The sequence below is a fragment of the Sceloporus undulatus genome, chromosome 7 (genome assembly GCF_019175285.1).
Source record: "Sceloporus undulatus isolate JIND9_A2432 ecotype Alabama chromosome 7, SceUnd_v1.1, whole genome shotgun sequence".
In the NCBI taxonomy this organism is placed as follows: domain Eukaryota; kingdom Metazoa; phylum Chordata; class Lepidosauria; order Squamata; family Phrynosomatidae; genus Sceloporus; species Sceloporus undulatus.
This window is the reverse complement of record NC_056528.1, coordinates 31,335,100-31,361,833: the sequence shown is the minus strand read 5'-3', so window position 1 is coordinate 31,361,833 and position 26,734 is coordinate 31,335,100. Positions and strand designations below refer to the sequence as shown.

The 26,734-nt window shown below is 44.9% G+C and overlaps 1 protein-coding gene across 7 annotated transcripts in view; it reads right to left on the bottom strand.

The window, feature by feature from the left end:
- Positions 1-26,734, bottom strand: part of HTR2C (5-hydroxytryptamine receptor 2C) — a 132,378-nt gene that overhangs the window by 69,995 nt on the left and 35,649 nt on the right. The window contains exon 1 of one of the 7 annotated variants that reach the window (XM_042477756.1): positions 2,584-2,651. The exons of the other annotated variants lie outside the window; for them this stretch is intronic. The gene's annotated coding sequence lies outside the window, so the exon portion shown is untranslated. Of the gene's footprint in view, positions 1-2,583; positions 2,652-26,734 lie in introns of those variants that run through there. 7 annotated transcript variants of the gene reach the window in all.

The window sequence follows — 26,734 nt, the reverse complement described above, 5'->3', positions numbered from 1 at the left end:
GAAAAGCTCCGGTCAAAACACAAGCGTCCGAATGTTTGAAAACTTTAGACTCATTTTCAAATCTGCACAAATTTTTTAAAACTGGGTAAAGACAACCGCATTTTTCAAGAATCCTGCCTGGTTTTCCAGCAAAAAGGAGCAACTCCTGACATCAGAGAAAAATTGTCTTTTTGGACTTCAGCTCCCAGAATTGTCCAGATTCTCTGGACATTTCTTTATTCTATTGCTTGAATTTATATCCTTTCTCCCAACATGGGATTCAATGCATCTTAAAGTGGGGCTTGTTGACCTAAAACAAGATCTTATTTTACAAAGGTTTTTAAAAGAATTAAATAGCAGAGGCAATTTGGCAATTTTGCAATGCAGAAATAGTGCATTTTGGCACCACTTTAAGTGCCATGGCTCAATGCTATGGAAATCTGGGATTTGTTGTGGCACCAGAGCTCTCTGACAGAGAAGGCTAAGTATCTTACAAAACTACAATTCCCAGCATTCCATGGCATTGAGCTGTGGCGGTTAAAGTGGCGCCAAGCTGGGTTATTTCTGCAATACAGATGCAGCCAATGTCAGCAGCTTCAACGGCCATCAAAGCAACTAGCCACTGACTTTTCCCTTCGGTTAGCATTGAAAACTCCTGCTTGAAAAGTCTTCCTTAAGGAGTTTATCCCATGAAGGAGATCGGGAGTTTATATTCCTGTGAATATCTCCCCAAAATTGCATATTTACACATCACAATTTCACATGGCGCCACGCAAAACCCGCCATTAAAGTGGTCATGAAGAAGCATTAACGCACACCTTTTTACCTTCAGGATTTCAGCGACAATACATTCCTGATATCGCTTTCTTTGCGGAATTGCATGTGGTCATCATTATGCACCCTTTTTGCTTTATTTGCAGGATGCTTTAATTGCACTTTAATCTCTCTTTAATGCCGAAATCAGGGCCAGTGTGATAAACTCCTAAGAGAGAACCAACGCTGAACTACAGCTGCCTTTGAGAGAGTTATTTTCCTTGAGTGACTGCATTAGAATCCATCCTCCTCCAAAGTTGAGGACGGCCCCCACAAAAAGCATCTTTAAGTGCCCCCTTTCAGCAAACGCAAGGCCTGGGAACGCTAAAAAGGACGGGAAACAATTAAAAGCACTCTTTGTCACTTACTATAAAATAAAGAGAGTGCATTGTTGCCTTGGTGACTCAGACACAAAAATAAAGTGACGGAGACGCCTTGGATTTGGAGGATGAGAGAACTTAAGAGGCTGCTTCAAATCAGAATATTTGGAAGATAAGACTTCCCAGGGGATGAAAAATTCAGATTGCTCCACAAATTGGAAATCGGAGTCCAGTCTGAAAATGTCCAGTCTACAATCACAATGGACCTTTCAACTTGTGGTTGTTGTGCGCTTTCAAGTCATTTCTGGCAACCCTAAGGAGAACCTATCCTGGGGTTTTCTTTGCAAGTTTCTTAAGAGGAGGTTTGCCATTGCCTTGCTATGAGGCTGAGAGAGTGTGACTTGGTCAATGTCACCCAATGGGTTTCAAACCACATCACCATAGGTCAGGTTTGCAGACTACCAACGGATAAGGAGGGCTGACTGTATATGCTTGCCTATTTCTGTCTCAGTGCCACAGAAGCCACAGAAGCCACCTGGCCTGGCCTCACCTGTGGGCACCATCCACATCCAGGTATTATTAATGTGGGATAGTCAGAGCTGGGCCAAAGGCCAGTTCATTAATACCAAGCACTTAAGAAGCCCATTTGGTAATGAATGGCCTTTCCTGCAAGGAAGCCTCCAAGTTCTTGCCGCTGCTCCAAATGTTGGGCTGGTTTAATTATATTCAGCAGAACACAAACTGAGCCAGAGATCAGATAGATAGATAGATGGATAGGATAGGATAGACAGATAGATAAGATAGATCAGTAATGATGAACCTTTTACAGACCGAGTGCCCAAACTCCAACCCAGACCCCACTTATTTATTGCCAAGTGCCACATCCCTCTAGTAAGAAACGCCAGCAAACTCTGTGCTAGGGTGACAGCATGTGTACCCACAGACAGGGCTCTGAGTGCCACCTCTGGCACACGTGCCATAGGTTCGCCATCACTGAGATAGATGATAGATTGGATGGATGGATGGATGGATGGATGGACGGACAGATGGATTATAGATAAGATAGATAGATGATAGATCAGATTGGATGGATGGGCAGACAGAGGGATAGAGGGATGGATAGGCAAAGGGATGGATACATGGATGGAAGGATGGATGGATGGACGGAGGATGGATAGATAGATAGATAGATAGATAGATAGATAGATAGATAGATAGATAGAGGAATGTATAGACAGAGGAATGAATAGAAAGATGGCTGGATGGGCGGACAGACAGAGGTTTAGATAGAGGGGTGGATGGGTGGATGGAGATGATAGATATGGTGGTCCAAGGGTCAAACCAAGCCCACCCACCCCAGTGCCATATATGCCCCATGCCCTGCTCAGTTCATACTCCTGCCTTGAATATAACTGCTAAGCAAGACCAGAATTTAAATAACATAAATACAAAAATAAAATAAAAACCAGACCTATGAGGGAGGTTGCAAGTATGAAAGCAGCCGCACACTGGGTTTCCCCTTCTACCAAACAGTTTTCCAGCTTGCCCTGAATTTCTTCTCATGGCACCAGCAATGCCCTTCTCTGCCGACACGCATTAAGTCGCCATCTGTTCAAGACGCAGCCTGTGTGCAACCCACACTCTGAAGGAGATTTATGACACACACACACACACACACACCAGTCTTTTCCTTCACACACACACAACCCAGCACCCTCCGCCACTCACAAACAACAAGGCCTAAAAGAAAACCAGTGCGCAAATCCACAACGTGAAACACAGCAAACACATTAAGTTCAAGAGTGCAACTAAAGGGATAGACAGACAGACAGACAGACAGACAGACAGATTATTGCTTAGTCCAAAGACCATTGCAAACACGCAACTAAAGGGGAGATATCTATCAGCTTTAGCTTAGAGCTGAGCAGCTGCCCATCTCAAGGCCTCATTCCCACTTACAAATAAATTGATTTGCAATCTGAATCGATGGATCAATTCAACAACAGAGTGTGGTTCTCACTACATTTGCCCCAATCGCATTTATCCTCTGTAAAATAATCCACTTGTGGTTCACATTCATGAATTCATTGGTTCAAAATGCACCCGCTCCAGCTGGCCAAAGGGCAAATTTAAATAGATCCTGATCCGCATCTGGTTCACACTTATGCGGAATCGGTTTATCCAAAAAGACGTGGAAAAAATTGGCATCAAAAAGATGCGGGTTAAATGGGTGTAGCGCATGGGCCCCCTCTCCGAATCAGTTCAGCGTTTCAAACCGATTTGCGATCCAGTTTAAAAGGTCATGGGAATGAGGCCGCAGTTAACCAACCTGTGCATAAGAAGGCTTTGTCTCATGGCATGATGTCCATTGGAAATGTGGGGCTGGAGAAGAGTCCTTAGGATGATCCTATGGAGAGCCAAGAAGACAAACCAATGGGTTCTTGGACAGACCAGACCAGGGCTCTCCTTGGAAGCAAAGATGGTCAAGTGGAGACGATCGTACTTTGGCCACTTCATGAGAAGCATGGATCCCTAGGAAAAATAATAACGCTAGGAAAGGTAGAAGGTAGAAGAAAGAGAGGAAGGCCACAAAGCAGGTGGATAGACTCAATCGGGGGTTTGGGCTTGCAGGATCTGGGCAAGAATGCAGTGGAAGATAGGGATCCTTGGAGATCTCTCATCCAAAGGGTCGCCATGAGTCAAAACCGACTTAAAGGCAGCTAACAACAACAACAACAAACTTTCCTTGTAACTTGTGATTTTCACAAGTGTGCCCTTTAAAGAAACCCCACTCCTCTCTTTTTTACTCTGATGAATCTGGACCTCCTTCCTGTCCACATTGCATGCGCTGTGTACGCCAAAGAAATACACACAGCATGTACAATGAGGGCGAGACGGAGCCACACAAGAGACTCCTGCGGCTCAGCAGTGGTTGCGTTTCTTCCACTGGCAACAAAGAAAAGCAAAGCCAAGAGTTGGGAAAGGAGACGGTCACCAGAAGGATGGCACTGATATGAAGCCTATCAGGTCCAGGATATCTGAAGCGTCGTACCTTCCTAGATGAACCAAGTTCTCTTAGGCTGCAATCACACTGCAGAAATAATCCATTTTGACACCACTTTAAGTGACACGGCTCAATGCTATGGAAATCTGGGATTTGGAGTTTGTTGTTGCACCAAGGCTCTCTGGCAGAGAAGGCTTACAAAACTACAGTTCCCAGAATTCAGTTCACTGTTGGGGAAAAGTAAGATATAAATGGATAAAACCATAATCGTTATCATTATTATTATTATTATCATGTGGCTCTCCTGTTGCTGTTGGATTGCAACTGCCATCCTTCTTCACCATTGGCTAAGCTGCCAGTGGTTGCTGGGAGATGTAGTCCAACCACACCTGGAGGGCCGCTCTGCCTTTGATACTCACAAGTACTGCAGACCCATTGTGTAACTGGGATTTACAAACACCTCGACTTCCCATTCATTCAGGTCTGCTCTAGTTGGGACTATCGCTCGGATCCTGGCCGGTGCTTACCTTATTGCAAGAACGCTGCGGTTATTCCTTGCAACACATTTCTAAGGGGGCTTGTCATGCTGTGCCATTTCTCATTAATTTCCCATAACTTTTCCCATAACTTTTCCAATTGCGCTGATTAAGTTACCTTTGAAACGCTCACATTGCCGCAAGCAAGTAGTAACTTAATACAGGTAATTATCTTGTTTGTAATTAATAACTTCCATTGGCAGCCAGTAGTTTCCAATTCACTGAGGACAGTGACTCCACTTTGGGGTTTAGCCTGAAGCTATTCATGAAGCTAAAGCCGATCCCCAAAACAACTCATTTCAATTTTGGACCAAAACTGCAAGTAGATTGCACAGCCTACAAGTTGTTGCTGGCTCCTATGAGATAAATTCATGCGTCTATGCATTTTCCGCATAGGAAAGAATATCCCACTGAGAAGAAAATGATGTTTTCCTTGCGGAAAGTGCTGCAATTGGGAATTTCTTCTGCGTCAAATTAACATATGGCTGATTTGCATTAAAAACTCTTTTCGCATAGGAAACTGCGTTTGCGATGCAAAAATTAAGCAATATTATTTCCTGAGCAGAAAATGCAACTCCCTGTTCCCAAAAAATGCTGTTTTCCGTGCAACAAATTTTGTGCAGAGTAAGCCCCAAATTGCAACCAGCTTTCAAAAATTGTGTGTTTTTGAAGACCTTTTCTTTTGCGGCGAGAAGAAAATGGCTAAAATTACTCGCCGCAGTCCAATTGGTAAAATTACTCCTTGCTTCTTCCTTCAAGAAGAAATGTAATAAAGAATTACATCCGAGGTCCTAAGACACACCTGGCTTTTTGGTTTTCTTCTCACAGGCCGGACCAACAAAGGAAAGAGAACATGAGCCAGGTTAGCAATCCAGATGTTTTGGACTTCAACTCCCAGAAGCCCCAGCCAGCCAGGGATTCTGGGACCAGCAGTCCTAAACATCTGGAGGACCAAAGTTTGGAAAGCGCTGGTCAAGTTTAACAATGCAAGATGAATCAACCAAGCCCCCTTCCCATTGCATTTAATGGTTTTACTATTTGCCAAATGGACTCATCAGAGCAAAGTAGGAATCGTGCAACTTGTCAGACGTTGGACTGCAACACCTAGCATTCTTCACAACTGCCACGACTGCTGGGAGTTATAGTCCAACAGCTTCGGAGGGGGCTGCACTGAGTCCCACTCCCCCTTTTTAGAGGGACGCATCCCTTCCTAACCCTTCGGCGACGGAAAAGTTGCCCTCCCCTGAATGAAGGGAGTACATAATTGCCCACATATATTTCCCTACATTAATATGATAATAAGCCCCATTCAGTATCTAACGGTACACTTGAATGAACAGCCAGCGATTAAGACTGTCAGCTCCAAAATGCCAGAAGCGCATGCGGAATATTTATAACTCCGTCAAACGTCTCAACAGTTCGCTGCTGATTCTTTTGCAAAATTGAATGGAATCGAGCGAGGCTCATTGTTGGTGCCTCTGCAAATAATGATAATGATAATAATGATGATGATGATGATGATGATGATGTGGGTTACAGGTGTAGGGAAAATGGAAAAACTGCAAATAAAAATATAAATTCAGATTTTTGTTTAACTTGAGAGCAGAGCTGTCTAGGAATCTCTCGATGCTCCAGCGCAACTCTCTGGTCAATGTCTGCTGGAAGGTGACCCCAGAATTAGCTTTTGTGGGGTTTTGGGGCTCTGTGTCCATGTTCTAGAAGAGTGTATTCCTGACGTTTCACCTGTATCTGTGGCTGTGGCATCTTCAGAGAATGCTGGCATGGAAGAGACTGAGGTATATACAGTGCGCCCGTGTCATACGCGGACGCACCACACACAGCTTTCAGCAAGGGGTGGCGCGTCCTATTTAGATTAATGGGGTGTATGCTCATGGTGCACGCACACCACTGCACCACCACCACATGCACGAGCCCCATTACTTTCAATGGGGCTCGAGCATATGCACTTTTTTTTAATGCAAGGGGGTCCGGAACGGATTCCCTGTGTAAAAAAAGGGTGCACTGCATATACAGAGTGCCTGTGCCATGTGCTGGTGCACCATATGCAGCTTTAACCTTACACAGAAGGTTAAGACACCGGGGGATGAATGGTGCGCACACCCATGGCATGTGTGCTGTGCCGAACACAGAACCATTCCTCCATTGCAACCAATGGGGTTTGAGTGTACTTGTTTTTACCCATATGCGGGGGGATCCGAAACGGATCCCCACATATGGAGAGGACCCACTGTACTGTGTAACCCTGAGTTGGAAGGAGTGATTTCCATGTTAATCTGTGTGTACACACACACACCCACCCCACTCTCTTCCATGCCAGCATTCTCTGAAGATGCCAAAGCCACAGATGCTGGCAAAATGTCAGAAACAAACTCTTCTAGAATAGGGCCACATAGTCTGAAAAACCCACAAAAAAACTATATATGCTGGCCATGAAAGCCTTCGACTTCACATTGACCCCAGAATTGGTCAGCCATGGGAGCCCATTGGTTGACCTTGGGTGAGTCACACACTCTCAGCCCCATAAGACCCCTTGATAGGGTCACCATAGTTTGGAAATGACTTGGAGGCACACAACAATCCTATCCCATCCTATCTTATATTAACCCTGTGGAGAGTTTTTGCAAGTTGGAGCTAGACATCAACGAACACTTGCACACTGTAGGATGCTGCTGCTCTAACAGGAGAGCTGGGGATTTGAACCCAGACCTTTCCCTCCAAAGATAGGGAATTTTCACCTTCTCCCTTGACTGTAGGTGACCCAAAAATTTGGGAGCCTCAGGGCCAGGCCCTGAGGTCTGGCAACCCTACTTAGAGCTTGTTCCCACTATGATTTAAAGCACCGATTGGTTTATATGACCACTGTTCCCATTTGAAACCAGTTCTGATCCTACTTTGATCCATTTCTGTCATGGTAAAGTGAAGCAAGCGCAAAACCCCCGCTCTTTCCTGACACTAGTTCTTTGGCGGTTCTTTTGGAAAGAATTGATTCTGGAGCAAAGGCAAATAGTTGCAAAACCAATTAATTGATTTTCTAATCAATTTAATTAAAAAATAAATCTATATAGTTCCCAAGCCGGGCTGCCCAGGTTGCCGCTTATGTCACTGATGGCGCACTGATGATTGACATGCATTTTGAAGCAGCGCAAACTAGTGAGGACGACAACCGCGCCAAAAAAAGAAGCGATTACAGAAAAGGTCCAATTTCATAGCGCGAATGACGGACCTTTTGGAATCGCTTTACCAACACAAAGCGAAGGCAAATCCCAAACCGGTTTAAATGTAAGTGGGAATGAGCCCTTAAAGAACGGAATTGCCATTTCTTTTTACAGGACGAAACGTGTTCTCGGTTTTAATTCTCTGTTAACTTTTCGCCGCAACGTTCCCGACTAGGCAGGCCCTGCAAATATGAACCCAGCAGATTAGGAAACGTGAAAAGATGGCCGATCTCTATCTCCCGACCCAAACCTTTGGAAATAAAGTCAACACGCCTGCGGACCGTATTAACTTTGCGTTGCAAGGAGGGTCAATATTGTCAGGCGCTCTCGGCATCTAATGAGAGCAGAATTACGACGCACGACTCTGGAGCCACTTTTTAATCTTCCCCACAGTGATCATCATCACCAGAGATGCTAAAAGCTACTAATTAGTAGTAATTAAGGAGGAAAATAGAGAAGATCAGGGCCTGAGTAAACACAACCATAACAGGGAGAAGGAGAAATGAAGCTACTCATAGGCTATTTGCTATCTACCTTTCACACTGTAACCTACAAATGATCCAGCAATGGGCCTTTGCAACTCTTCTGCAAGTAGATAACTTTATCAGGTTGCGCTTATAAATCCTTTGCGATTCGTGAAGGAGCTGAAGCAAAATAAGAAGTCTTGGGTTCGATTCCACAAATGGAATAGAAATGGATAGGTAGGTAGGATAGATAAGACAGACAGACAGAAAGACAGGATGGATGGATGGATGGATGGATGGAGATAGATAGATAGATAGATAGATAGATAGATAGATAGATAGATAGATAGATAGGCAGATAGTTTTTTGTGGGTTTGGGGGGCTCTGTGGCCATGTTCTAGAAGAGTTTATTCCTGACATTTCACCAGCAACATCTGTGATTGGCATCTTCAGAGAAATAGAGAGAGAGAAAGAGAGAGGATAGATAGATAGATAGATAGATAGATAGATAGATAGATAGATAGATAGATAGATAGATAAAATAGATAGATAGAGGATAGATAAGACAGACAGACAGATGATAGATAGATAGACAGGATAGACAGACAGGATGGATGGATGGATATATAGATAAGACAGTCAGACAGGATGGATGGATGGATGGATACAGATAGAATAACTAGCAGTGTTTCACCTTGATTCTCCTTACTTCCCACGCACACCTTCCCTCTGCTGTCATCCAGTGTCTTTTCAACAACATTGCCATCCTTGCTAGTAATTGACAACTTCCCTCGAAAGCCAGAAAGCCCTGAGAGTTAGTTGCAAAGTTACTCGAAAGATGCCAGCGATTAATCCTACAGATGCAATATTTAAACAAAGCTCCCGCCAACGGCAATGCGGCCGAGAGTGACAGATGAACATGCGGCCGGTTGATGAAAAAGGAGCACCAATTAATAATTTACAGCGTCTCTCCAAAACCGTTTGCTGATGGGTTTCCCCCTCCATCTATCAAAATCTTTCATTGTTGAACCCCATCTAGTTCAGCTATTAAACAGATGGCTATACACTAAATGCATTTTAGCGCAGCTAAGTGGAACCAGCCCAGAGGAAAGTACTCCGAATGCTAATGGGTGATAAGGGAAAAGTTATAGGATACCAAAGTCAGCAGCATGGCATGGCATTTCTGAATTATACGTATGGCTGTGAAAGCTGGACGGAGAAGAAAGCATTTAGGAAGAATATCAACACATTTGAAATGTGGTTTTGGAGAAGAGTTCAGCAGGCATCACCAAAAAATACCAATAAATGGCTCCCAAAGCATATGAATCCTAAAGTCTAAGCTGAGGCTGTTGCACTTTGGATATATCATGAGATGACATTACTCACTAGTAAAATGTGATAATGCTTGGTAAAGTGGAACTAGCTTGGCTTAGTGGTTTCAGTGTTGGACTATGACCCTGGAGACAAGGGTTCAAATCCTGGTTCAGCCATAAAACCCATTGGGTGACATTGGGCATGTCACACTCTCTCAGCCTCAGAGAAGGCAATGGCAAACCTCCTCTGAACAAATCTTGCCAAGGAAATAGATTATTTTGCGGGTTTTTTGTGGCCATGTTCTAGAAGAGTTTATTGCTGGCGAAACGTCAGGAATGACCTCGTCTAGAGCATGGCCACATAGGCCCAAAAACCCACAAAACTCTATGGATGCCGGCCATGAAAGCCTTCAACTTCACGTTGCAAAGAAAACTCCATGATAGGGTCACCTTCGGGTGGCCATAAATTGGAAAAGACCTGAAGGCACACAATGCACACACGTACAGTAAGTTAGACGGCATTAGGAAAAGAGGGTGACTGCAATACAGGTGGATAGATGCCATCAAGGGAGCCACGGAGGCCCCGAATTTGCAGGACCCCAAATTTGCAAGAGCTAACAGAGTAACCTGGGGAGGTCTCTCATTCATAGGGTTGCCATTGACTGAAGCCAACTTGACGACAATGTATGGCAAGAAGAACCAAAGTTCTGCAAGAATCCATCCATCCATTGAACCATCCTTTCATCCATCCATCCATCCATCCATCCATCCAGTCTGTCTATCTGTCTTTTCCCCCTTAAAATATGCTGAATTGGTCTTTTTTCTTGTGTTTGGAGGGGGTGAACCTCTCTGGATTCTTTCCACATTTGTTTCCATTTCCATATTTCCATCTTCCCATATTTTTCCTGCCTCTGGTACCATGTTTTTGTTCAGCAATTTTATCTCCATTGGATAAACAAGTGTGCAAAAATAGCCTTCGTAATCTACTGCGATCCAATAATGTTTGTTCCCAATGATGATGTATTTGCACTGCAGAATTAATGCAGTTTGACCCCACTTCCACTGCCCCGGCTCAGTGCTATGGGATTCTGGGATGTGTAGTTTTCAGAGAGATTTAACCTTCTCTTGTCAAGAGAGCGCAGGGTGCCGCAACTACAAATCCCAGGATGCCATAGTCTTGAGCCATGGCAGAGCATCAAACTGCTTTATTTCTGTAATGCAATTGCATCCTTGGACTCTTATTCACCATCAATATGAGTAAACATTATTGGAGAGCAGCAGATTACGAAAAGGCTATTTTTGCACGGTTTATTTATCCAGGAGCGAAAACAGAAAGAGGCTCAGATCCACTTCGGAGGCCCCTGGGAAGGCGCTTATGAGCTCCAATGGATTGCAATTAATACATAAATTAAATAAAAATGTAATTTTAATCCACAACCAGAAGAAGAAGAAAAAAGGATTTCTCTATCTGTTGTTTTTACACTGCTGACAGGTTTCAAATACGTTGGTATTCAGGCCCAGCGATAGAGAGGGACGAGCTAAAAATGGAAAATAGTTCTTTTTCAAGGGAGAGGTGCAGAGAAGAGACACACAAACACACAAACACACACAGAGGATGCCACAATCCTCTCTTTCCGTCCCTTTCCTTGGGGAATGGCCTCCTGTGTCTCTTTTTTAACATAGAAACCCCTTCTTCAAAAGCCTCCTTTATCCGGCTGCATCTTTCCAAGTGGCTATTACGCATCATTTGGAAGACATTTGCCTATAGCAAAATTGCATTTTAATGTGGCGGCGGTGGTGGCGGCATCGTGTCCGATGTAATTGAAACGAACCCCATCGTCGGCTTGCTGTTTACTCAAGGAAAGAGCCTTTCCTAGGAGCTGATTTGCATTTTATTTCTGCAAAGAGAGAGTAATAAGACTCAGCTGAGGATGTTGTTTGGGTTGCAATCACTGTGGATGAGATACATGAGAGTAAATTTGAAGTTATGCATGCACAACCTAGGCAAGTCACACTCTCTCAGCCTCCAAGGAAAGCAAAGGCAAACCCCCTCTGAACACATTTTGCCAAGAAAACCCCTTGGGGTGGCCATAGGTCAGAAAGGCGCGCAACAACGAAGCACAAAGCTTTGCACAAAGCGCAGTTACGGGAGCAGGATCTCAATTTAATCGGTGAAATAGGAATTGTAGGATTTGTGATGGAGGAAGAAGAAGCGGGAACCATTAATGCAAAGGCTTCGATCTAATAATCAATAAGAACCGCTGCAGTGTCCGATTCTGCTGGAACGGCAGTTTTATGGCTCAACCCAGTCGCATTGTAAACCCGAAACCACACTTGCGGGAAACTTGCGACTTTGCAGTTGGATGTTTGTGTGCTGAGTTAAAGATGCTCATATATAGGATGCTTAAATTATGCCACCAGGCAGGCCATGAATCTTAAGAAGTCGGTCGGCTAAAAAAGCATTTGGGGAAAAGGCGAAAATGTGGTGAAGGGTATACATGCACAAGATGCATTGCACCGAATTATGGTTTCTTGCCCTTAAGCGCTACCTACTTGAGCATGGAAACAATCCTGGGTTGTGGCTAATCCATTGTGTTGCACTGACCTTTTGATCCAAAAGTGAGGGTTCCCACATTGTCGGATACAGAAACATACAAGTTGTGACCTGGGAATTAATCTCCAAAGAGTTGTGTCAAGCAAGTGATCTATTAGCACTGATGTCTGAAACTATACTGCAAATGAAACTGACATTGCTTCGCATGGGCTGAGCCAACAAAAATGCTCTTGTATTGCCTTAGGATGTGCATCTGCGCTGCAGAAATAGTGTAGTTTGGCACCACTTCAACTGCCATGGCTCCATCTTGTGGAATCCATCTTGCAGAAGACGACTTGCAGCTACTTACGGACATATTGTTTTATTTTTGCTAGGCTATGGAGCCCCTGGAGGGTCCCAGGGCATAGATGTGGCCCCCGGACCTGCCAAATTTTACTACCCTTCTTAAAGGGTTCCCCAAAAGACCTGAGACAACAGCCTCACTTGGTCAGAAGGCAGATGGAAATATCATTTCATAGGATCATAGAGCTGGAAAAGACACCAAGGGCCATCCAGTCCAACCCTTCTGCCATGCAGGAACTCACAAGCATCCCTGACAGATGGCCATCCAGCCTCTGCTTAAAGACCTCCAAGGAAGGAGATGCCACCAAAATCTCAGAAGAAGTGTGTGTTTCACTGTCGAACAGCCCTTACTCTCAGGAAGTTCCTCCGAATGTTGAGCTGGAATCATTTTTCCTGTATCATGCATCCATTGCTCCACTGGGTCCTGTTTTCTGGAGCAGCAGAAAACAAGCTTGCTTCCTCCTCAATGTGACATCCCTTCAAATATTTAAACAGGGCTGTCATATCACCTCCTAACTGTCTCTTAGCTCTTACTGTTCGGAAGGTCCTCCGAATATTTAGGTAGAATCTCTTTTCCTGTAATTGCTCCCATTGCTCTGCTTCCTATTCTCTGGGGCAGCAGCAAACAAGCTCACTCTATCCTCAATCTGGCTCCCCTCCAAATGCTAGCCCAGATCCTCCCTAAAGGCTCCCTTCCCCAGCATTTCCAAGAGTTGCAGTCTGAGCTGGATTCATCTCAGGCTGGTTTGGTTTATCCCAATTGCATCCGGGGAGAGCATTTGCTTCAAAATGTATAGTCGAGGGGAGAACTGCAGGAGAGATGATTTCAGGTTTCCACCAAAACGTAGGCATTTTATCTGTGAGGCACAGATTGCCCAGTCTCAGTTGGAGGCAGCAAAGGGTATATTTCATTTCGTTTTTCTGTTCGGTTGCACAGAGCGGAGGTTGGGTGCTGAACGCGGCACTGCCTCCACCGCAATTGTGTGGCTCTGGCCAGATGATTGATCATCCATGGCTGCAGGAGAAGCCAGCGCCATTCCCCAGCATTAATGCTCATTAGCTGAGTGGGCTCAGCCCCAAACAGAGCCTGGCATGCGGCACAGAGATAGCCCAGCACAGCCATTGGAAAAGCACCAGGGTAGGCAGGCAGGTGGGCATTAATGGGAGCACTGGGAATACAGATGCAGAAGGCTTCCATGTATATATACACACAAGGGATGGAGGAACAGTAGCGGCTGAAAATGCAAGCAAGTTGCGGGAGATTCATTGTGCCACACAAATGAGAGAGGCCTGGCCCTGAACTTAGAACATCCAAAGGAGAAAATATGATGCAGTGGTTTGAGTGTTGGACTAGGACCCTAAGAGCTTGGGTTCAAATCCCTGCTCATGGACAGCCGCTGGATGAACTTGGGCCAGTCATCCTCTGCTTTGGAGGTCTTTAAGCAGAGACTCGATGGCCATCGATCGGGGATGCTTTGATTTGGATTTCCTGCATGGCAGGGGGTTGGACTGGATGGCCCTTCTGGTCTCTTCCAACTCTACAATTCTATTATTCTATCCTCTTAGCAGTCATATACTTCCAAATACAGTCGTCCCTCCACATTTGTGGCTTCGACTTTTGTGGATTTGGTTATTTGCGGATTTTATTAATGCATTCTCTCTAGGAATCTCTAGGTCCTCCAGTGCAACTCTATGGCCAACTTTAACCAAAAGTCGCACTGAAGGACCTGGAGATTCCTAGAGAGAACACTCCACTAGGCATTTGTAGCTCCTCCAGCGCAACTCTATGGTCAACGTCTGGCAGATGTTGACCACAGAGCTGCACTGAAAGACCTAGATATACTCTACAAGCCTTTTTTAGCTCCTCTACGCAACTCTATGGTCAGCGTCTGGCAGATGTTGACCACAGAGTTGTGCTGGAAGACCTAGAGATTCCTAGAGAGGTGTTCTTTCAGCTAAAAAGATAGTAGCTTTGTTATTTGTGGTTTTTCCACATTCACGGGGGTCCTGTGCCCCTAAGCCCTGTGAATGCGAAGGAACGAGTGAAGTTTATTTTAATGCTCTCTTTTTGCATGTTTTTAATTGTAATAATAATAATGTTTATTTATAATGCCCTTTCCACCAAAGAGCGGAACATATATAAGCAAAAACACACGATAAAGAGAAAGAAGTCACATCTGCTTTCCTTTCCTCTTTCTTCATAGGGATATTTGGTTAGTTGTTTCTTTCCTGTTTTATCTTGTTTCCTTTCGATTTGGGTTGCATGCTTTATATATGTAGACAATCTGTGTGTTAATATTTTTAAAGAAGATTTCTATTTTTTAGCCGACTTACCTTTGCTGATCAGCTCTGCGCCGCTTTGGGGCATGGCTCATGCCAAGCGGAGAGGGCCTTTTGCTTCTTCTGAAGCAGATGCTGTTTAAGATGCCATTTGCCAGGAGTGCCCCTATGGCAACTTTGTGCCCATGTGGCTAAATTAGTGTTGCCGTTTTTAAACCCAGAAGCCTTTTGCTGTTTTAAAACACAGCCGCAGGTCCGACCAGGGAGGAAAGTGCAGAAGCACAGAGGCACACGCTGATGATGGAGTTGGCAACAAGGGCTGGAAATGGCTCAAGGAAGGCCTTCTTGCAGGTTTTCCAAAGGCTTTCCATAAACTCCAGGGCAGGCAGAAAGGTCATTTTCCAATGTTTTCTTTCATTTGGTTGTTGGTTCTAGTTAGTATCCTGTTTGGCACACAAAGTCGGTGTAATGAAGCCAGTATTGGCAGCTGGCACACAACTGTGGACAAAGTGTGACATTGGTGAAATAAGTTGCTGAGACCGAATAGATTGTGTTTGACTTCTTTTGCCACTTGTCCAGGATTCCCCTTCTCAGGGTTTCCCAATGCTCAGGAAATGCATTATTGGTTTATTATTCAAATTATTTTAATCTTTTTTTGGTGGTTTGTTTAGGCTCTGTGGCAATAGTCTACAAAAGTTTATTCCTGACATTTCGCTGGCATCTCAGAGAAGAGGGCTGGGCATCTCTGAAGACGCCAGCCACAGATGCTGGCAAAGCATCAGGAATAAACTCTTCCAGAACGTGGCAACAGAGCCCAAAAAGCCCCACAAAAAGCTATGGATGCCAGCCATGAAATCCTTCGACTTCATAGTTTAATATTCTCTCTGCTATCTCCCCCACAAAGATGCCTCTTAACAAGGGCTGGGCAACTGCATGGGGACATGAGACTCATTTTCACCCCCAAGTGTGCCCCAATGTGTGCCAATGGGCTGCACCTCCAAGAGCAAACCCAAATGGCACCATTTTTTCCTATAGTCCATCCCAAAATGGCAACAAGAAGTGTCCAAAGACATCAGAGGAACTAGACTTGAGTCTAGGAAAGCTCCTGCTGCCAACTTCTTTCTTTCAGTTAGTCTCAAAGGTGGCTACAATACAGACTGATTCTGCAGACTAACAAGGCTATATCTTTGAAGAAGAGATGCTGCATCACTTTCTGCCACCATTTTGAGAAGGACCCTTAGAGCAAAGCAGCAGTATTGGGGCTCAGGATGGAGCTCTGTCATGCTTATGGGGATAGGTCTGCAGTATCTTCGTGTGATTTCACTGAATTGACTCCCCAAATAGAGGACTTTTTGGAACCAACCCTGGAGAGAAGTGCACCTTCTTCCAAGCACAGAATAGTGAATGGTAGCTTCCGCATTGACCATCTCTCTCCTTTGACTCCATCAGAGCTGCAAAGAGAAGGACCAGCTGTAGAATCTGGGAAAATGTCCAGATTGAATCCTTAAGAAGAAACGTGACATCTCCAAGCTGGCATCTCAGAAACAGGGTTCATCGCCCTCAGATGGTTTGCTAACAACTCAAGGAAACATGTTCTGTACTTGCGAGTTTAAGACAGAGCAAGAGAAGATGCTGTTTTGCCATGGAAAAGTCTTTCCGAAAAGACTGCAGACAAGGCAAAAGCATCGTTGGCAAAGTCGGTGTGCACCTGGGTACAACTTCTTTCTAAAGAAAATGTGGGACCAGAAATTACATGGAAAGAATAGGAAAGAGTGACACGACTTTAATTGCCATGGCTCAATGCAATGCAATTTTGGGAATTGTAGTCTTGTGAGATATCTAACCTTCTCTGTCAGGGAGCTCTGGTGCCGCAACAAACTACAAATCCCAGGATTCCATGGCAGTTAAAGTGGCATCAAACTGCATTATTTCTGCACTGCAACTAAGATCACAATGAAGGGATTTCATGTTTGGGTGCTACCACAGAAAAGACCATGTTCTGCATCTCCCCCAAATGAGCCTTGTTTTGGTGGCTGGAGATGCAACAGAGCTGCAAATCTAATCTAATAATGTAATCTAATACAAGGAAAGGGGAGACTTAATTCAATGGCCTTTCAGAAGCAGGACACAGAAGCCTTTTGCCCAATATTAGAGCTGGCCAGACACAAAATCTCCCCTTCCTTTGCAGTTTTGCATCCACGCAGTGTCATTTTTGCAACCCAACAATGGGAAGGATTGCATCCTCTCTTCTCTGCAAATTGCCATGAACGGTGCTCTCCCCCAAAACAACATGTTTAGCCTTCAGCAGAGACTAAAAATGCCCCCCTGCGGGGAACTAAAGCAGCTCCCTCGCCTCTGGTTCCTTCATCCCCATCCGCTTCCAAGGTGTGACTATAAACTGCCTCTTTTTTTTAATGCAATTTGGAGACGGTGCATTATCTGGAGTGGCACAGCGCCGGGCTTGGAATACTTATGCACTGTGCAAGTTAATCAGCCGCTGGTTATTATGGATGGAGCGGGAGGGAAACTGATCTAAGAGATCCTCTTTTGGAGAGGTAGGATGCTGCGATAAACATGGCCAACAGAACAGCTAGAATGGCAAAGGAGCAACAGCAGAGGAGCTATACATTTAAATTACTAAGGGTTGCATTATCCCAATGGGTGATCTACACGTTCCCAAAAGAGCAAGAAGAGCGGCCAAAGACTAAACCAAGAGGTCCCACGACGGTGCCTCCACTTTCACTCTAATTTACTCTCACCAGAGAGAGCATGAATAAGCTACATTTACGAGTACAGCTCCCAGAATCCTCCAGCTTCACTTGCAGGGGGATTCTGGGAAATGTCATTCCAAATGACCTCCCTATTCCAAAGCCTTGGCTTACATAGTTGCAGTCCGATACTTCAAGCAATGAAAACGCTGGCGTTAAATTACTGGGAGGTTTTGCATTTGTACCTTCAAGTCGTTTCTGACTTATGGCAGACCTTTTCTTGGGTTTGAAAAACAGAACAAAAGTATTATTTTTGTGCAGCAAACGCTGTTCCCTGCACTGGACACGCTAGTTTCTGTTCAATGATCCCATATATGAATGTTGTGCAAAATTAAGTCCCATTGGGAACAAAACCGGCAAAGAATTATATCCTTAGCACAGAGGCCTGAAAAGTGCTGGGAATTGTCCTTCCTCCAAACGGTTTCTTTAATTTTTACTTCACTCAGGCTGCATCCACACCGCAGAAATAATGCAGTTTGAGACCGCTTTGACTGCCTTGGCTCAGTGCTAAATGGCTAAATGCCTCCCAAAGCATCCCCCAGCATTGAGCCAGGGCAGTTAAAGCAGTCTCAAAGTGGATTATTTCTGCAGTGTGTTTTGGACCTGAGACCTTATTTTAGTCCCTTGTTGTAAGGAAAGTGCCCCTGAAAAGTGGGTGACATACTAAAAAAACCCAATGCAATGACAGAGCGCTGAAAATCAACAGGATGAGCAAGCACCGCTCCGCAAGCAAACCCTCAGCCAGCTTGGAGAATACTGAAATAATTGCAGCTGAGAAAAGAAAACAGGCAGCAAAAGAGAAAAGTTGTTTCCATTGCAAGAAAGAAAAAACCAGTTGTTTTTCACCCATCTCCGAAAGGCAACCAGCTCTTCTCATTCAGACTAATAGGCTGGAGACCTGGGTAGCAACTGGCATTTTTCATCTGTCCTTTCCAGAAATTGTTTTCGATAGCCTATACTTAACTCGACCGGCTCTGGATTTCCGATCAAACACTTAATTGGACATTTTCAAAACACGCCGACGTTTCAAATGGAGCATTTGAATTAAGCGTCTCAGAGACCCTTGGAGTTTTGGTTGGTTTGTTTTTCCCAGCCGTAAATGAGAAAGGAAGTTGAAAGGGGAAAAGCTGACAGCCGCCATTATTCAATGCTTCAGGATTCGGAGGAAGGCTTGCGGAGCAGCCCAGAAAGGACAGAAACAGAGAAGGGAGGAAAAGCCAAATTAGGAAGCCAAGAACATCTCCATCTGGCAAGGCAAGGCAAGCCAAGAGAGTTGGGCACTTCTCCAAATGTAAAGGTTTATCACACTGGGGCTGATTTCGACTTTAAAGAGAGATCAAAGTGCATTGAATGCATCCCGCAAATGAAGCGGAAATGGCGAGTAATTGCGCCAATGATTATCACATGCAATTGCACAAGTCAAGCAATATCAGAAATGCATTGTCACTGAAAGTAAAAAGATGTGCGTTAATGCTTCTTTGTGACCACTTTAATGGTGGGTTTTGTGCAACGTCGTGTGAAATAATTTCGCGTAACAGTGCAATTTTTTCAGGGTATTCATGGGATAAACACCTGATCTGCTTTGTGTGATAAACTCCATACAATGCAGCCTGACTCCAGTACAAGAAACAGATTGCAAGGTAGTCTGATGGTGCATCCACACCAGTGGTTCCCAAACAATGGCCTTCCGGGTGCTTTTGACCTCAGTTCCCAAAAGCCTCAGCCCTCTTGGCCAATGGTCTGGGATTCTGGGTATCTCCCAGGAAAGCCCATTGCTGGAATGAAACGTACCAACTATATAGAATATGCATTTCTCCAGAGAGGTCTGGTTTGATCCTCATCCTCTTTCCGCTTGTTCTACCTTTTACAGGGCTGCTATGAGGACAAACTGGGGAGAAAGCAGAGGTCTATGAACATTACTTTGAGCTCGCTAGAGGGAAGGCAGGTTATAAATTTAAATAATAAGAAATAAGACATTAATCGACTATAGTGGCTTTCGGCAATGTTGCCTCCCTCCCTCAGCCCTGTCTCTTTGCCACCTTTGGAGCAGCCAAAGGCATCTCCAAAATCTTGAAATGGGAATAGGAGAGCTTTTGCGGGTCAGAAAGCTCAGAAAGAGAGAATCTGGTTAAGAGGAGAGCATATGTCAAAACAGGCAGGTGCAAAAATAAGAAAGAAACCCATCCGCAAGCAAAATCCAGAATGACAGGTACTGGGCATCTGCGCTGTGGGCGAATGGCTTTGCAACGTCTTGCTGTTTGGGTTTAATTCGCACCTTGAGGCTGTTCAGGTTTCCCTTGCAAGCCGCATTAGGGAAATGGCCCTCTTCTTACCTGTCTCACGGGAAGCAGAGAAAGGTGACAGATAGAGAAGCCATGCAAAAATAGAAAGAATATTGTGTCAAAATAAGGCACTATTTTTTGTTTTGGGCTTGGTGGCTGTTCCCTGCTAACCTCCTTCGAGGGAGAAGGGGACACCAACATTGCCAAAAATAAGCAAACCCTGAGCGGTGGCAGCTTGCAAAAGTGACAAGTGTGAAGGACTAGTTGCCAACCGGCTTCTCGTCCGACACCAGAGAGAAACACACTTCTCTCTTGCACACACATACACAACACGCACATCTCTTCTATTCTGACAGCTCACTTGCGCACCCACGTCACCGGACTGGACTGCTGCGGTTCCATGAAGGGAAGGCTTTTTTCACCTCGCATTATAAATGAATCATAAAGAGGACATTATATAAGGCTGCAATCATAACCAGGCGCGCTTCCTTCTTAAAAACTCATCCCCTCAAAATATGAGGACCATCAGAGCTTGTCTGATCTCAGAAGCTAAGCAGGATCGGGCCTGGTTGGCACTTGGAAGGGAGACTTCCGGCAAATACCAGGTGCTGTGTTCGAGAGCCAGCGTGGCAGAGTGGTCTGAGTGTTGGAGGGCAGCTCCGGAGATCAGGCTTTGGTTTTCACCCCGGCTATGAAACCCATTGGATAACCTTGGACAAGTCACAACAAGCTCTCAGTCTCAGAGGAGTGCAATGGCAAACCCTTTCTGGGCAAATCTTGCCAAGAAAACCCCGTGATATCTTTACCTTAGGGTTGCTGTAAGTCAGAAACAACTTTAAGGCCCATGACAGCAACAAACAAGGCATATAGATACTTGTGTGCTTGTCAAGAAAGTCAAATATTGCCAGGAAAACCCCATAATAGGTATGTCTTAGAGTCGCCATAAGTCAGAAACGACTCAAAGGCACAAAACACACAAGTCTACCAAAGCATATGCCACAGCTTCTTTCACTTGAGCCCATGCCATCTGAGGAAGGAGACCAAACCTACAAAAGCTTCAGGTGCAATATCTTGCACTCACTTAAGCCTCAAAGGCATTACAAATCCCTTTGCAAACAGCCATTTAAAATGACATTCGACATCAACTTATGATTGTTAGCGCCATCACTCTCCTGATTTTGTCCCTCTGCTCTATTTCATTTCTGACATTCATTGTCAGAATCCCCACATTGGATTTGTTTATAATTCATTTTCTTTTACTTTAGTTCTATTACTCTGAACGTGAAATTCGAATACAAAAATCTGATTCTAAGTAAGTATTATTTTCCTTTAAAACAAACAAAACCCAACCCACCCTCTTGGTGTTAAGAGTAGCTTGATAGTAGAACAGACTACCTTGGAACTGGAGTTAAAAAACCTCTCAAGGATGCTTTAGCTGTGGGTTTCTGCACTGGCAAAGGGTTGGGCTTTCTGCCTCCTGGGATCCCTTCCAACTCTGTGACTCCAGATAGGTAGACAGATATTTGAAACAAATACGAAGCCGGACAGCGATTGCACGATTCCCATTTACGGAAATAGAGGAAAGATGTTGTCAAAACATCATGGGATATCCCTTCCAACAAATCCTACTTTGCCCACACATGGAAGGGAGACGTTGCTGAGCCATCTGCTAGATGCTACAGTCGGTGAAATTGCTTTGGCTTAAAAGCAACATCAAATCGCCTCTTGGCCATACAAACCCTTTGGGCAAGACCTTGGGCAAGTCCCACTCTCTCAGCCTCAGAGAAAGCCAAGGGCAAACCTCCTCTCACCCAAGGTTATCCAATGGGTTTACACGGCCAAGATGGGGTTCAAACCCTAGTCTCCACTCTCTTTTTATCTAGATCAGCGATTCCCAACTTGTGGGTCGCAACCCCTTTGGGTTCGAATGATCCTTTCACAGGGGTCGCCTAAGACAATCAGGAAACACACATTTCCAATGGTCTTAGGAACGGAGACACTGTATTAAAGGGTCACGGCATTAGGAAGGTTGAGAACCACTGATCTAGATCAAAAGCTGGCAGGAGAAAGGTGGGTTATACATTCAACAAGCAAGCAAGCAAACTTTTCCAAACACGGAGCACAGAAAAAACCCAATGGTACATTTCATTTCTCCCTCGGTCTTGTGCCGCTGTGCCAGAATGGGCTGCTCTCATTTTAAACCGGCTGGTTTCTGGACACAAAGTGGCAAAACAATCCCTGAAGGGTGCCAGCCAGGAATTCATCCCTTGTTCTGCTAATTCCAAAAGTCCACCCAGAAACAGAAGCAGATGGTTCCCCCTTTTCCTTTCCAAATGAAAACTAAAAGAGAGTGGCCACCTGGACTTGCTGCCATCTGATGGTCTGGTATGCTCCGCTTCTCATCTACAAGCGTCAAGCTGCTCTGTGGCTTGTTCGATGGTGCCTCCTCACAGCAAACCCTCCATTGCGTCCTGTCATTTCAGCGTCTGACAGCCAGAGTTTCCAGCAGAGCTCTTTGCTAACAGTTGATGCCTCTGCCAGCGCTGTTGGTCCCTTGTTAAACAACCGTTTTGCAACTACAGCTCCATGAAGAGCCGAGAACAGTGGAGTTGCGTGACATGCTCATTTAGGGTTCATCTACACCAAACGTTGGCCATCCTTTGGACTTCATTTCCCAGAAGCCCAAGACAGTTTGGCCAACAAGTCAGGAATTCTGGGAGCTGAGGCCCAAAACTTCTGGAGGACCAGCGTTTGGGAATCACTGACCGACACTGTAAGCATTAAGCAGTCGGACACTGCTTTAACTGCCGTGGCTCCCTCCTATAGAATCATGGGATTTGTCATTTTCAGAGGCACCAGCACTCCATCCTATGGAACCCTAGGATTTGTAGTTTTGCAAGGTCTTTAGCCTCCCCTATCAAAAACTACAAATCCCAAAACTCCACAGGATGGAACCACAGCACTAAAAGCGATGTGAAACTGCATTATTTCTATAGTGTAGATGCACCCCAGGTGAGCATACCACACAACACAGCAGCTGACTGTTCTGGCATTGTCACATTTTGACCCCGGTTCACAAAATTTTCCAAATGGTGCAAGAAAAAGTGGGACACTTGGCACCTAACTTGTCAGTAGGGTGGCAAAACTACTTTGGGTTTTATTCTAAACTTGAAACCAATTATTTAAAATGCTTGAATCTATTTTGAGGATCAGATTCTACACTTTGGATAGCTCCTTTGAAAGTCTGGATTAAAACCCGCAGCAGTCTCCCAACCCTGGTCCCACAAAAGCCACCAGATGCCTCCACGACAATGGAAGCGCTCTGTGACATTTGCACTCCCAACAGTTGCGATCTTGGCAAATACTAGTACATGCCATCCCCATCTGCGGTTGGCGAACTAATTTATGGATCCAAATATAATCATCAGCTGGATTTCACAAGTCTGAATGTTGCGATAGTGTTCTCGGCTCAGAATAGTGGCGGTGTGTTTAAAAATGCACATTTTTTTGGAATAAAGTATGTTAATGAAATGCATGTATTTAGATCATATATGCTTGGAAATGCATTATCTTGGCAGCTGGAGTGATGAATCTATTCTAGGTTTAGGCCTAACTTTAAAATTTCGGTGATAGGATTTGGGACTTTGGATATCTCTTTTAAAGTTTGGATGAAAAGCACGAGTGCCTTCACATTAAACCATCAATACAGAAGGCACTAAAGAGTCTTCATGACAAGGGTATAGAAAACCTCTAAGGCTTTTCCATGCAAAGGAAACAGTCATCACAAAGTCCAAAGAACATTTGGACTTTGTGGCTGTTGCCTTCTCTTGTTTGCTCCTGTTCGCCTTCCCATTTTGCAGCACTCCATCCAGTTTGCAACCAATCTCAATCATTTCCGTCTGTGGTGCCAAGCGTCTCCTGCCAACAACGCTGGGACATTTCTTTCCACCTGAACGTGGGTCACATTTAAATGAGAAACACTAAAACAGAGAGCGGGAAATAAATAAGGACCCAGGCCAGTTTGGGAAGAACAGCTTGCTACGGAGAGCTTACACAATTCTGCAGCACTAAGCTCAAAGGCAGCATCGCAAATGGAGACTGCAATGCTGCTGAACGGAGCACCCTGCAACTTTATTGCTTCAGTAGAAGTTTTGCATACTCTCAGGGTTGTCGGTTGCTAGAGCATCCTAAGTTTCTTTCAGAGGTACGAAAAGCTGTGGTTTACCATTTCCACAACTTGGTGCACAACAAGGTTCGGCACACAATTTTCTCATGGTAGTTAAGCTTTCAGAACTTGCACAAAGAACTAAGTTGCCAACGCAACCTTCCATGCACGCATGAGCCCCATCTCCAGAATAAAATACCCACAGCCTACTTGTTGCTTACAATGGGGCTACTGCATGCCAAGGAGTCTGCCAGTTCTACTTCATTCTGTATCTAGCAACATAGGGAGCTGTCTTTTTCTGAGTCAGAGCCCTTGGTCTATCATTCTACCCCATTATCATCACCTCTGACTGGCAGCCAAGAGTCTCTGGGTCTCCAGGGAAGATGCATTTCCTAACCCTGCCAGGCGATCTTTGGTCTTCCCTCCTGGTGGTCTTCCACCCAAGTACTAACCAGGCATGGCTCTTCCAAAACCATGATGCTTCCAAAACCAGACACGGTGGGGTTTGCTCAGGGTATTATACTGCTCACAAGTTATCCTCACCAGAGGAACTGCTTTATACTGAATCAGACCCTGGGTCTGTCTAACCCAATTGTGGTCCAGTCCACATTGCAGAAACCGTCCAATCTGAGATGCCCTGGCTAAGCGCTAGGAAATCCTGGAAACTGTAGTTTATTGTGGCAAAGGAGGCTAAATCTCTCTCAGAACTACACATCCCAGAGTCCCACATCACTGAGCCGTGGCAGTTAAAGTGGCACCAACCCATGTTAATATTGCAGTGCAGATGCAATGGAGTGGAAGAGGACAGTGCAAGGTTGCACACAGGGAATGCAACCTTTTTGTACAGAGTTTCCCCAGCCACCCCAGGATCATTTTGCTCTGGCAAGAGAAGGCTAAATGTCTCTCAAAAGTACCCTACAATTCCCAGAGTTCTCTAACATTGAGCCAGAGCAGTTAAAAAAGTGTTAAAGCGGATTACTTCTGCAGTGAGGGTTTGACCATTGTCAACTCTGATTGGCAGCAACAGCTTTCCAGGTTTTCAGGTAGGATTCATCCCTAGCCCCACTTGGAGATGCTGGGGTTCCCATCTATCCAGCCCCGACAAACCCTTAGAGAGAAACCCTTCACTATACTGGGTGATACAGAACCTAATAAGGATCCCACTTGTTTTTTCCGTCCAACCATCTGGACTCAGCGAAGACAGAAACACTTTGGCTTTGAGGCCCTCGCTGTGACCTCCACTCCCTTTGCAGAAGGAAGCAGGAGGTGGAAGATAACCAGCCAACAGCTCCATCCAGGAATATCTGTGGCCCATTTTGTGCACCGCTTTTTCCTACAAATAATAACGGCAGGTTCATGTCAGGACAGGAAGAGAAAACAGATCCCAATAAAAGTCCAGAGATGAAGCGTATGCGCTCATTTCCATGCAACACGCTGCCTCTGTTTCCCTTGTCAAATGTTCCATTGTATTCCATTTTATCCCTGCTATGCTTTTCTAACAACGTTATCCTGGAGACTTCATCTTGCTTATTTTCCCCCATTCGAACATGCCTTCCATTTGCAGCCGACCCCAGCATTTAAATCCTTCTTTGCATTTCTTTGGCTATTTAAGCATGCACCTTTCCTCCTTTGGAAATCCAAACCTTAGTTCTCCAAAAACGAAACACCTCCAATTCTTTTTTCTTTGTTCCTTAAGCTCTTGCCTCCTTCGATCCTGTGTTCGCTGTGGGACATGGAGAAAGTTTACACCAAATACTACAATACTTTGGGGTCTGTTTTGTTTTCAAAAGCAAATCTATGGTAGTATTGGTGCCAAATGCCATTTCCTCCCCACTGCAGTGCAGGAAAAGAAGATGCCCCTTAGCACTCAGGAACAAAAAACACATATATTTACATTGCCAGCGTGCAACTATTTGCAATTTATAAACTCCACCTTCTTTCCATCTAGTGTATCTCTGCAAGATTCGTATGACCAAATAGTGTAGCTACTATACCCTGCAGCCCACTTTTGTGGTCACCGAAACCCCCATATATCCCCCAAAACTCCCCACTACCATCCCAAAACACTGAGTATGATTTCCAAGCACTTTTGCTCCAAACCATGCAGAAAGGCTTTCCAAAATACATGAAACCATGTAAAAATACCCCACCACATGCACCTCAAAACCCTGTACTACCCCCAAATACCTGAATTTTCTTCTACAGACCCTCTCAAAATGGCAACAGGCAGTGATGCGCCATGACTTCTTGCCACCAGGACTGTAGAGATGGGAGATGCAACCTGAAGTCTGGAGGGGGGTTATGTCCTAGATAGTTACCTGGCCCTATACGGCGCAAATGTCCCACCATTTTATCAGCATCAGATAAAAAGAGAAGGCTTTGCGGCACCATTGTCTCTCCATAAATTTCATTTCCATCCAAGTCGAAGCTTCCCTAGGCAAAAACTTCCAAGAGATTTATGGCGGGTTCTTGATAAGGCATGCACACTTTTCTCAGAAGGGCTCCAGGCAGACGCAGGCTCATCTGAATCTGAAGACTTCACCTCCAGTGAAATTAAAGGGAGAATGGTGGGAAATGGAAGGCATCTCCTCAAGCAAGGCATTTTGGGAAAGCTAAGAGACTTTTGCAAAGCGAATGAGATATCTCCGGGAGGGTGGCTGGCATGTCCCCACAAGCGA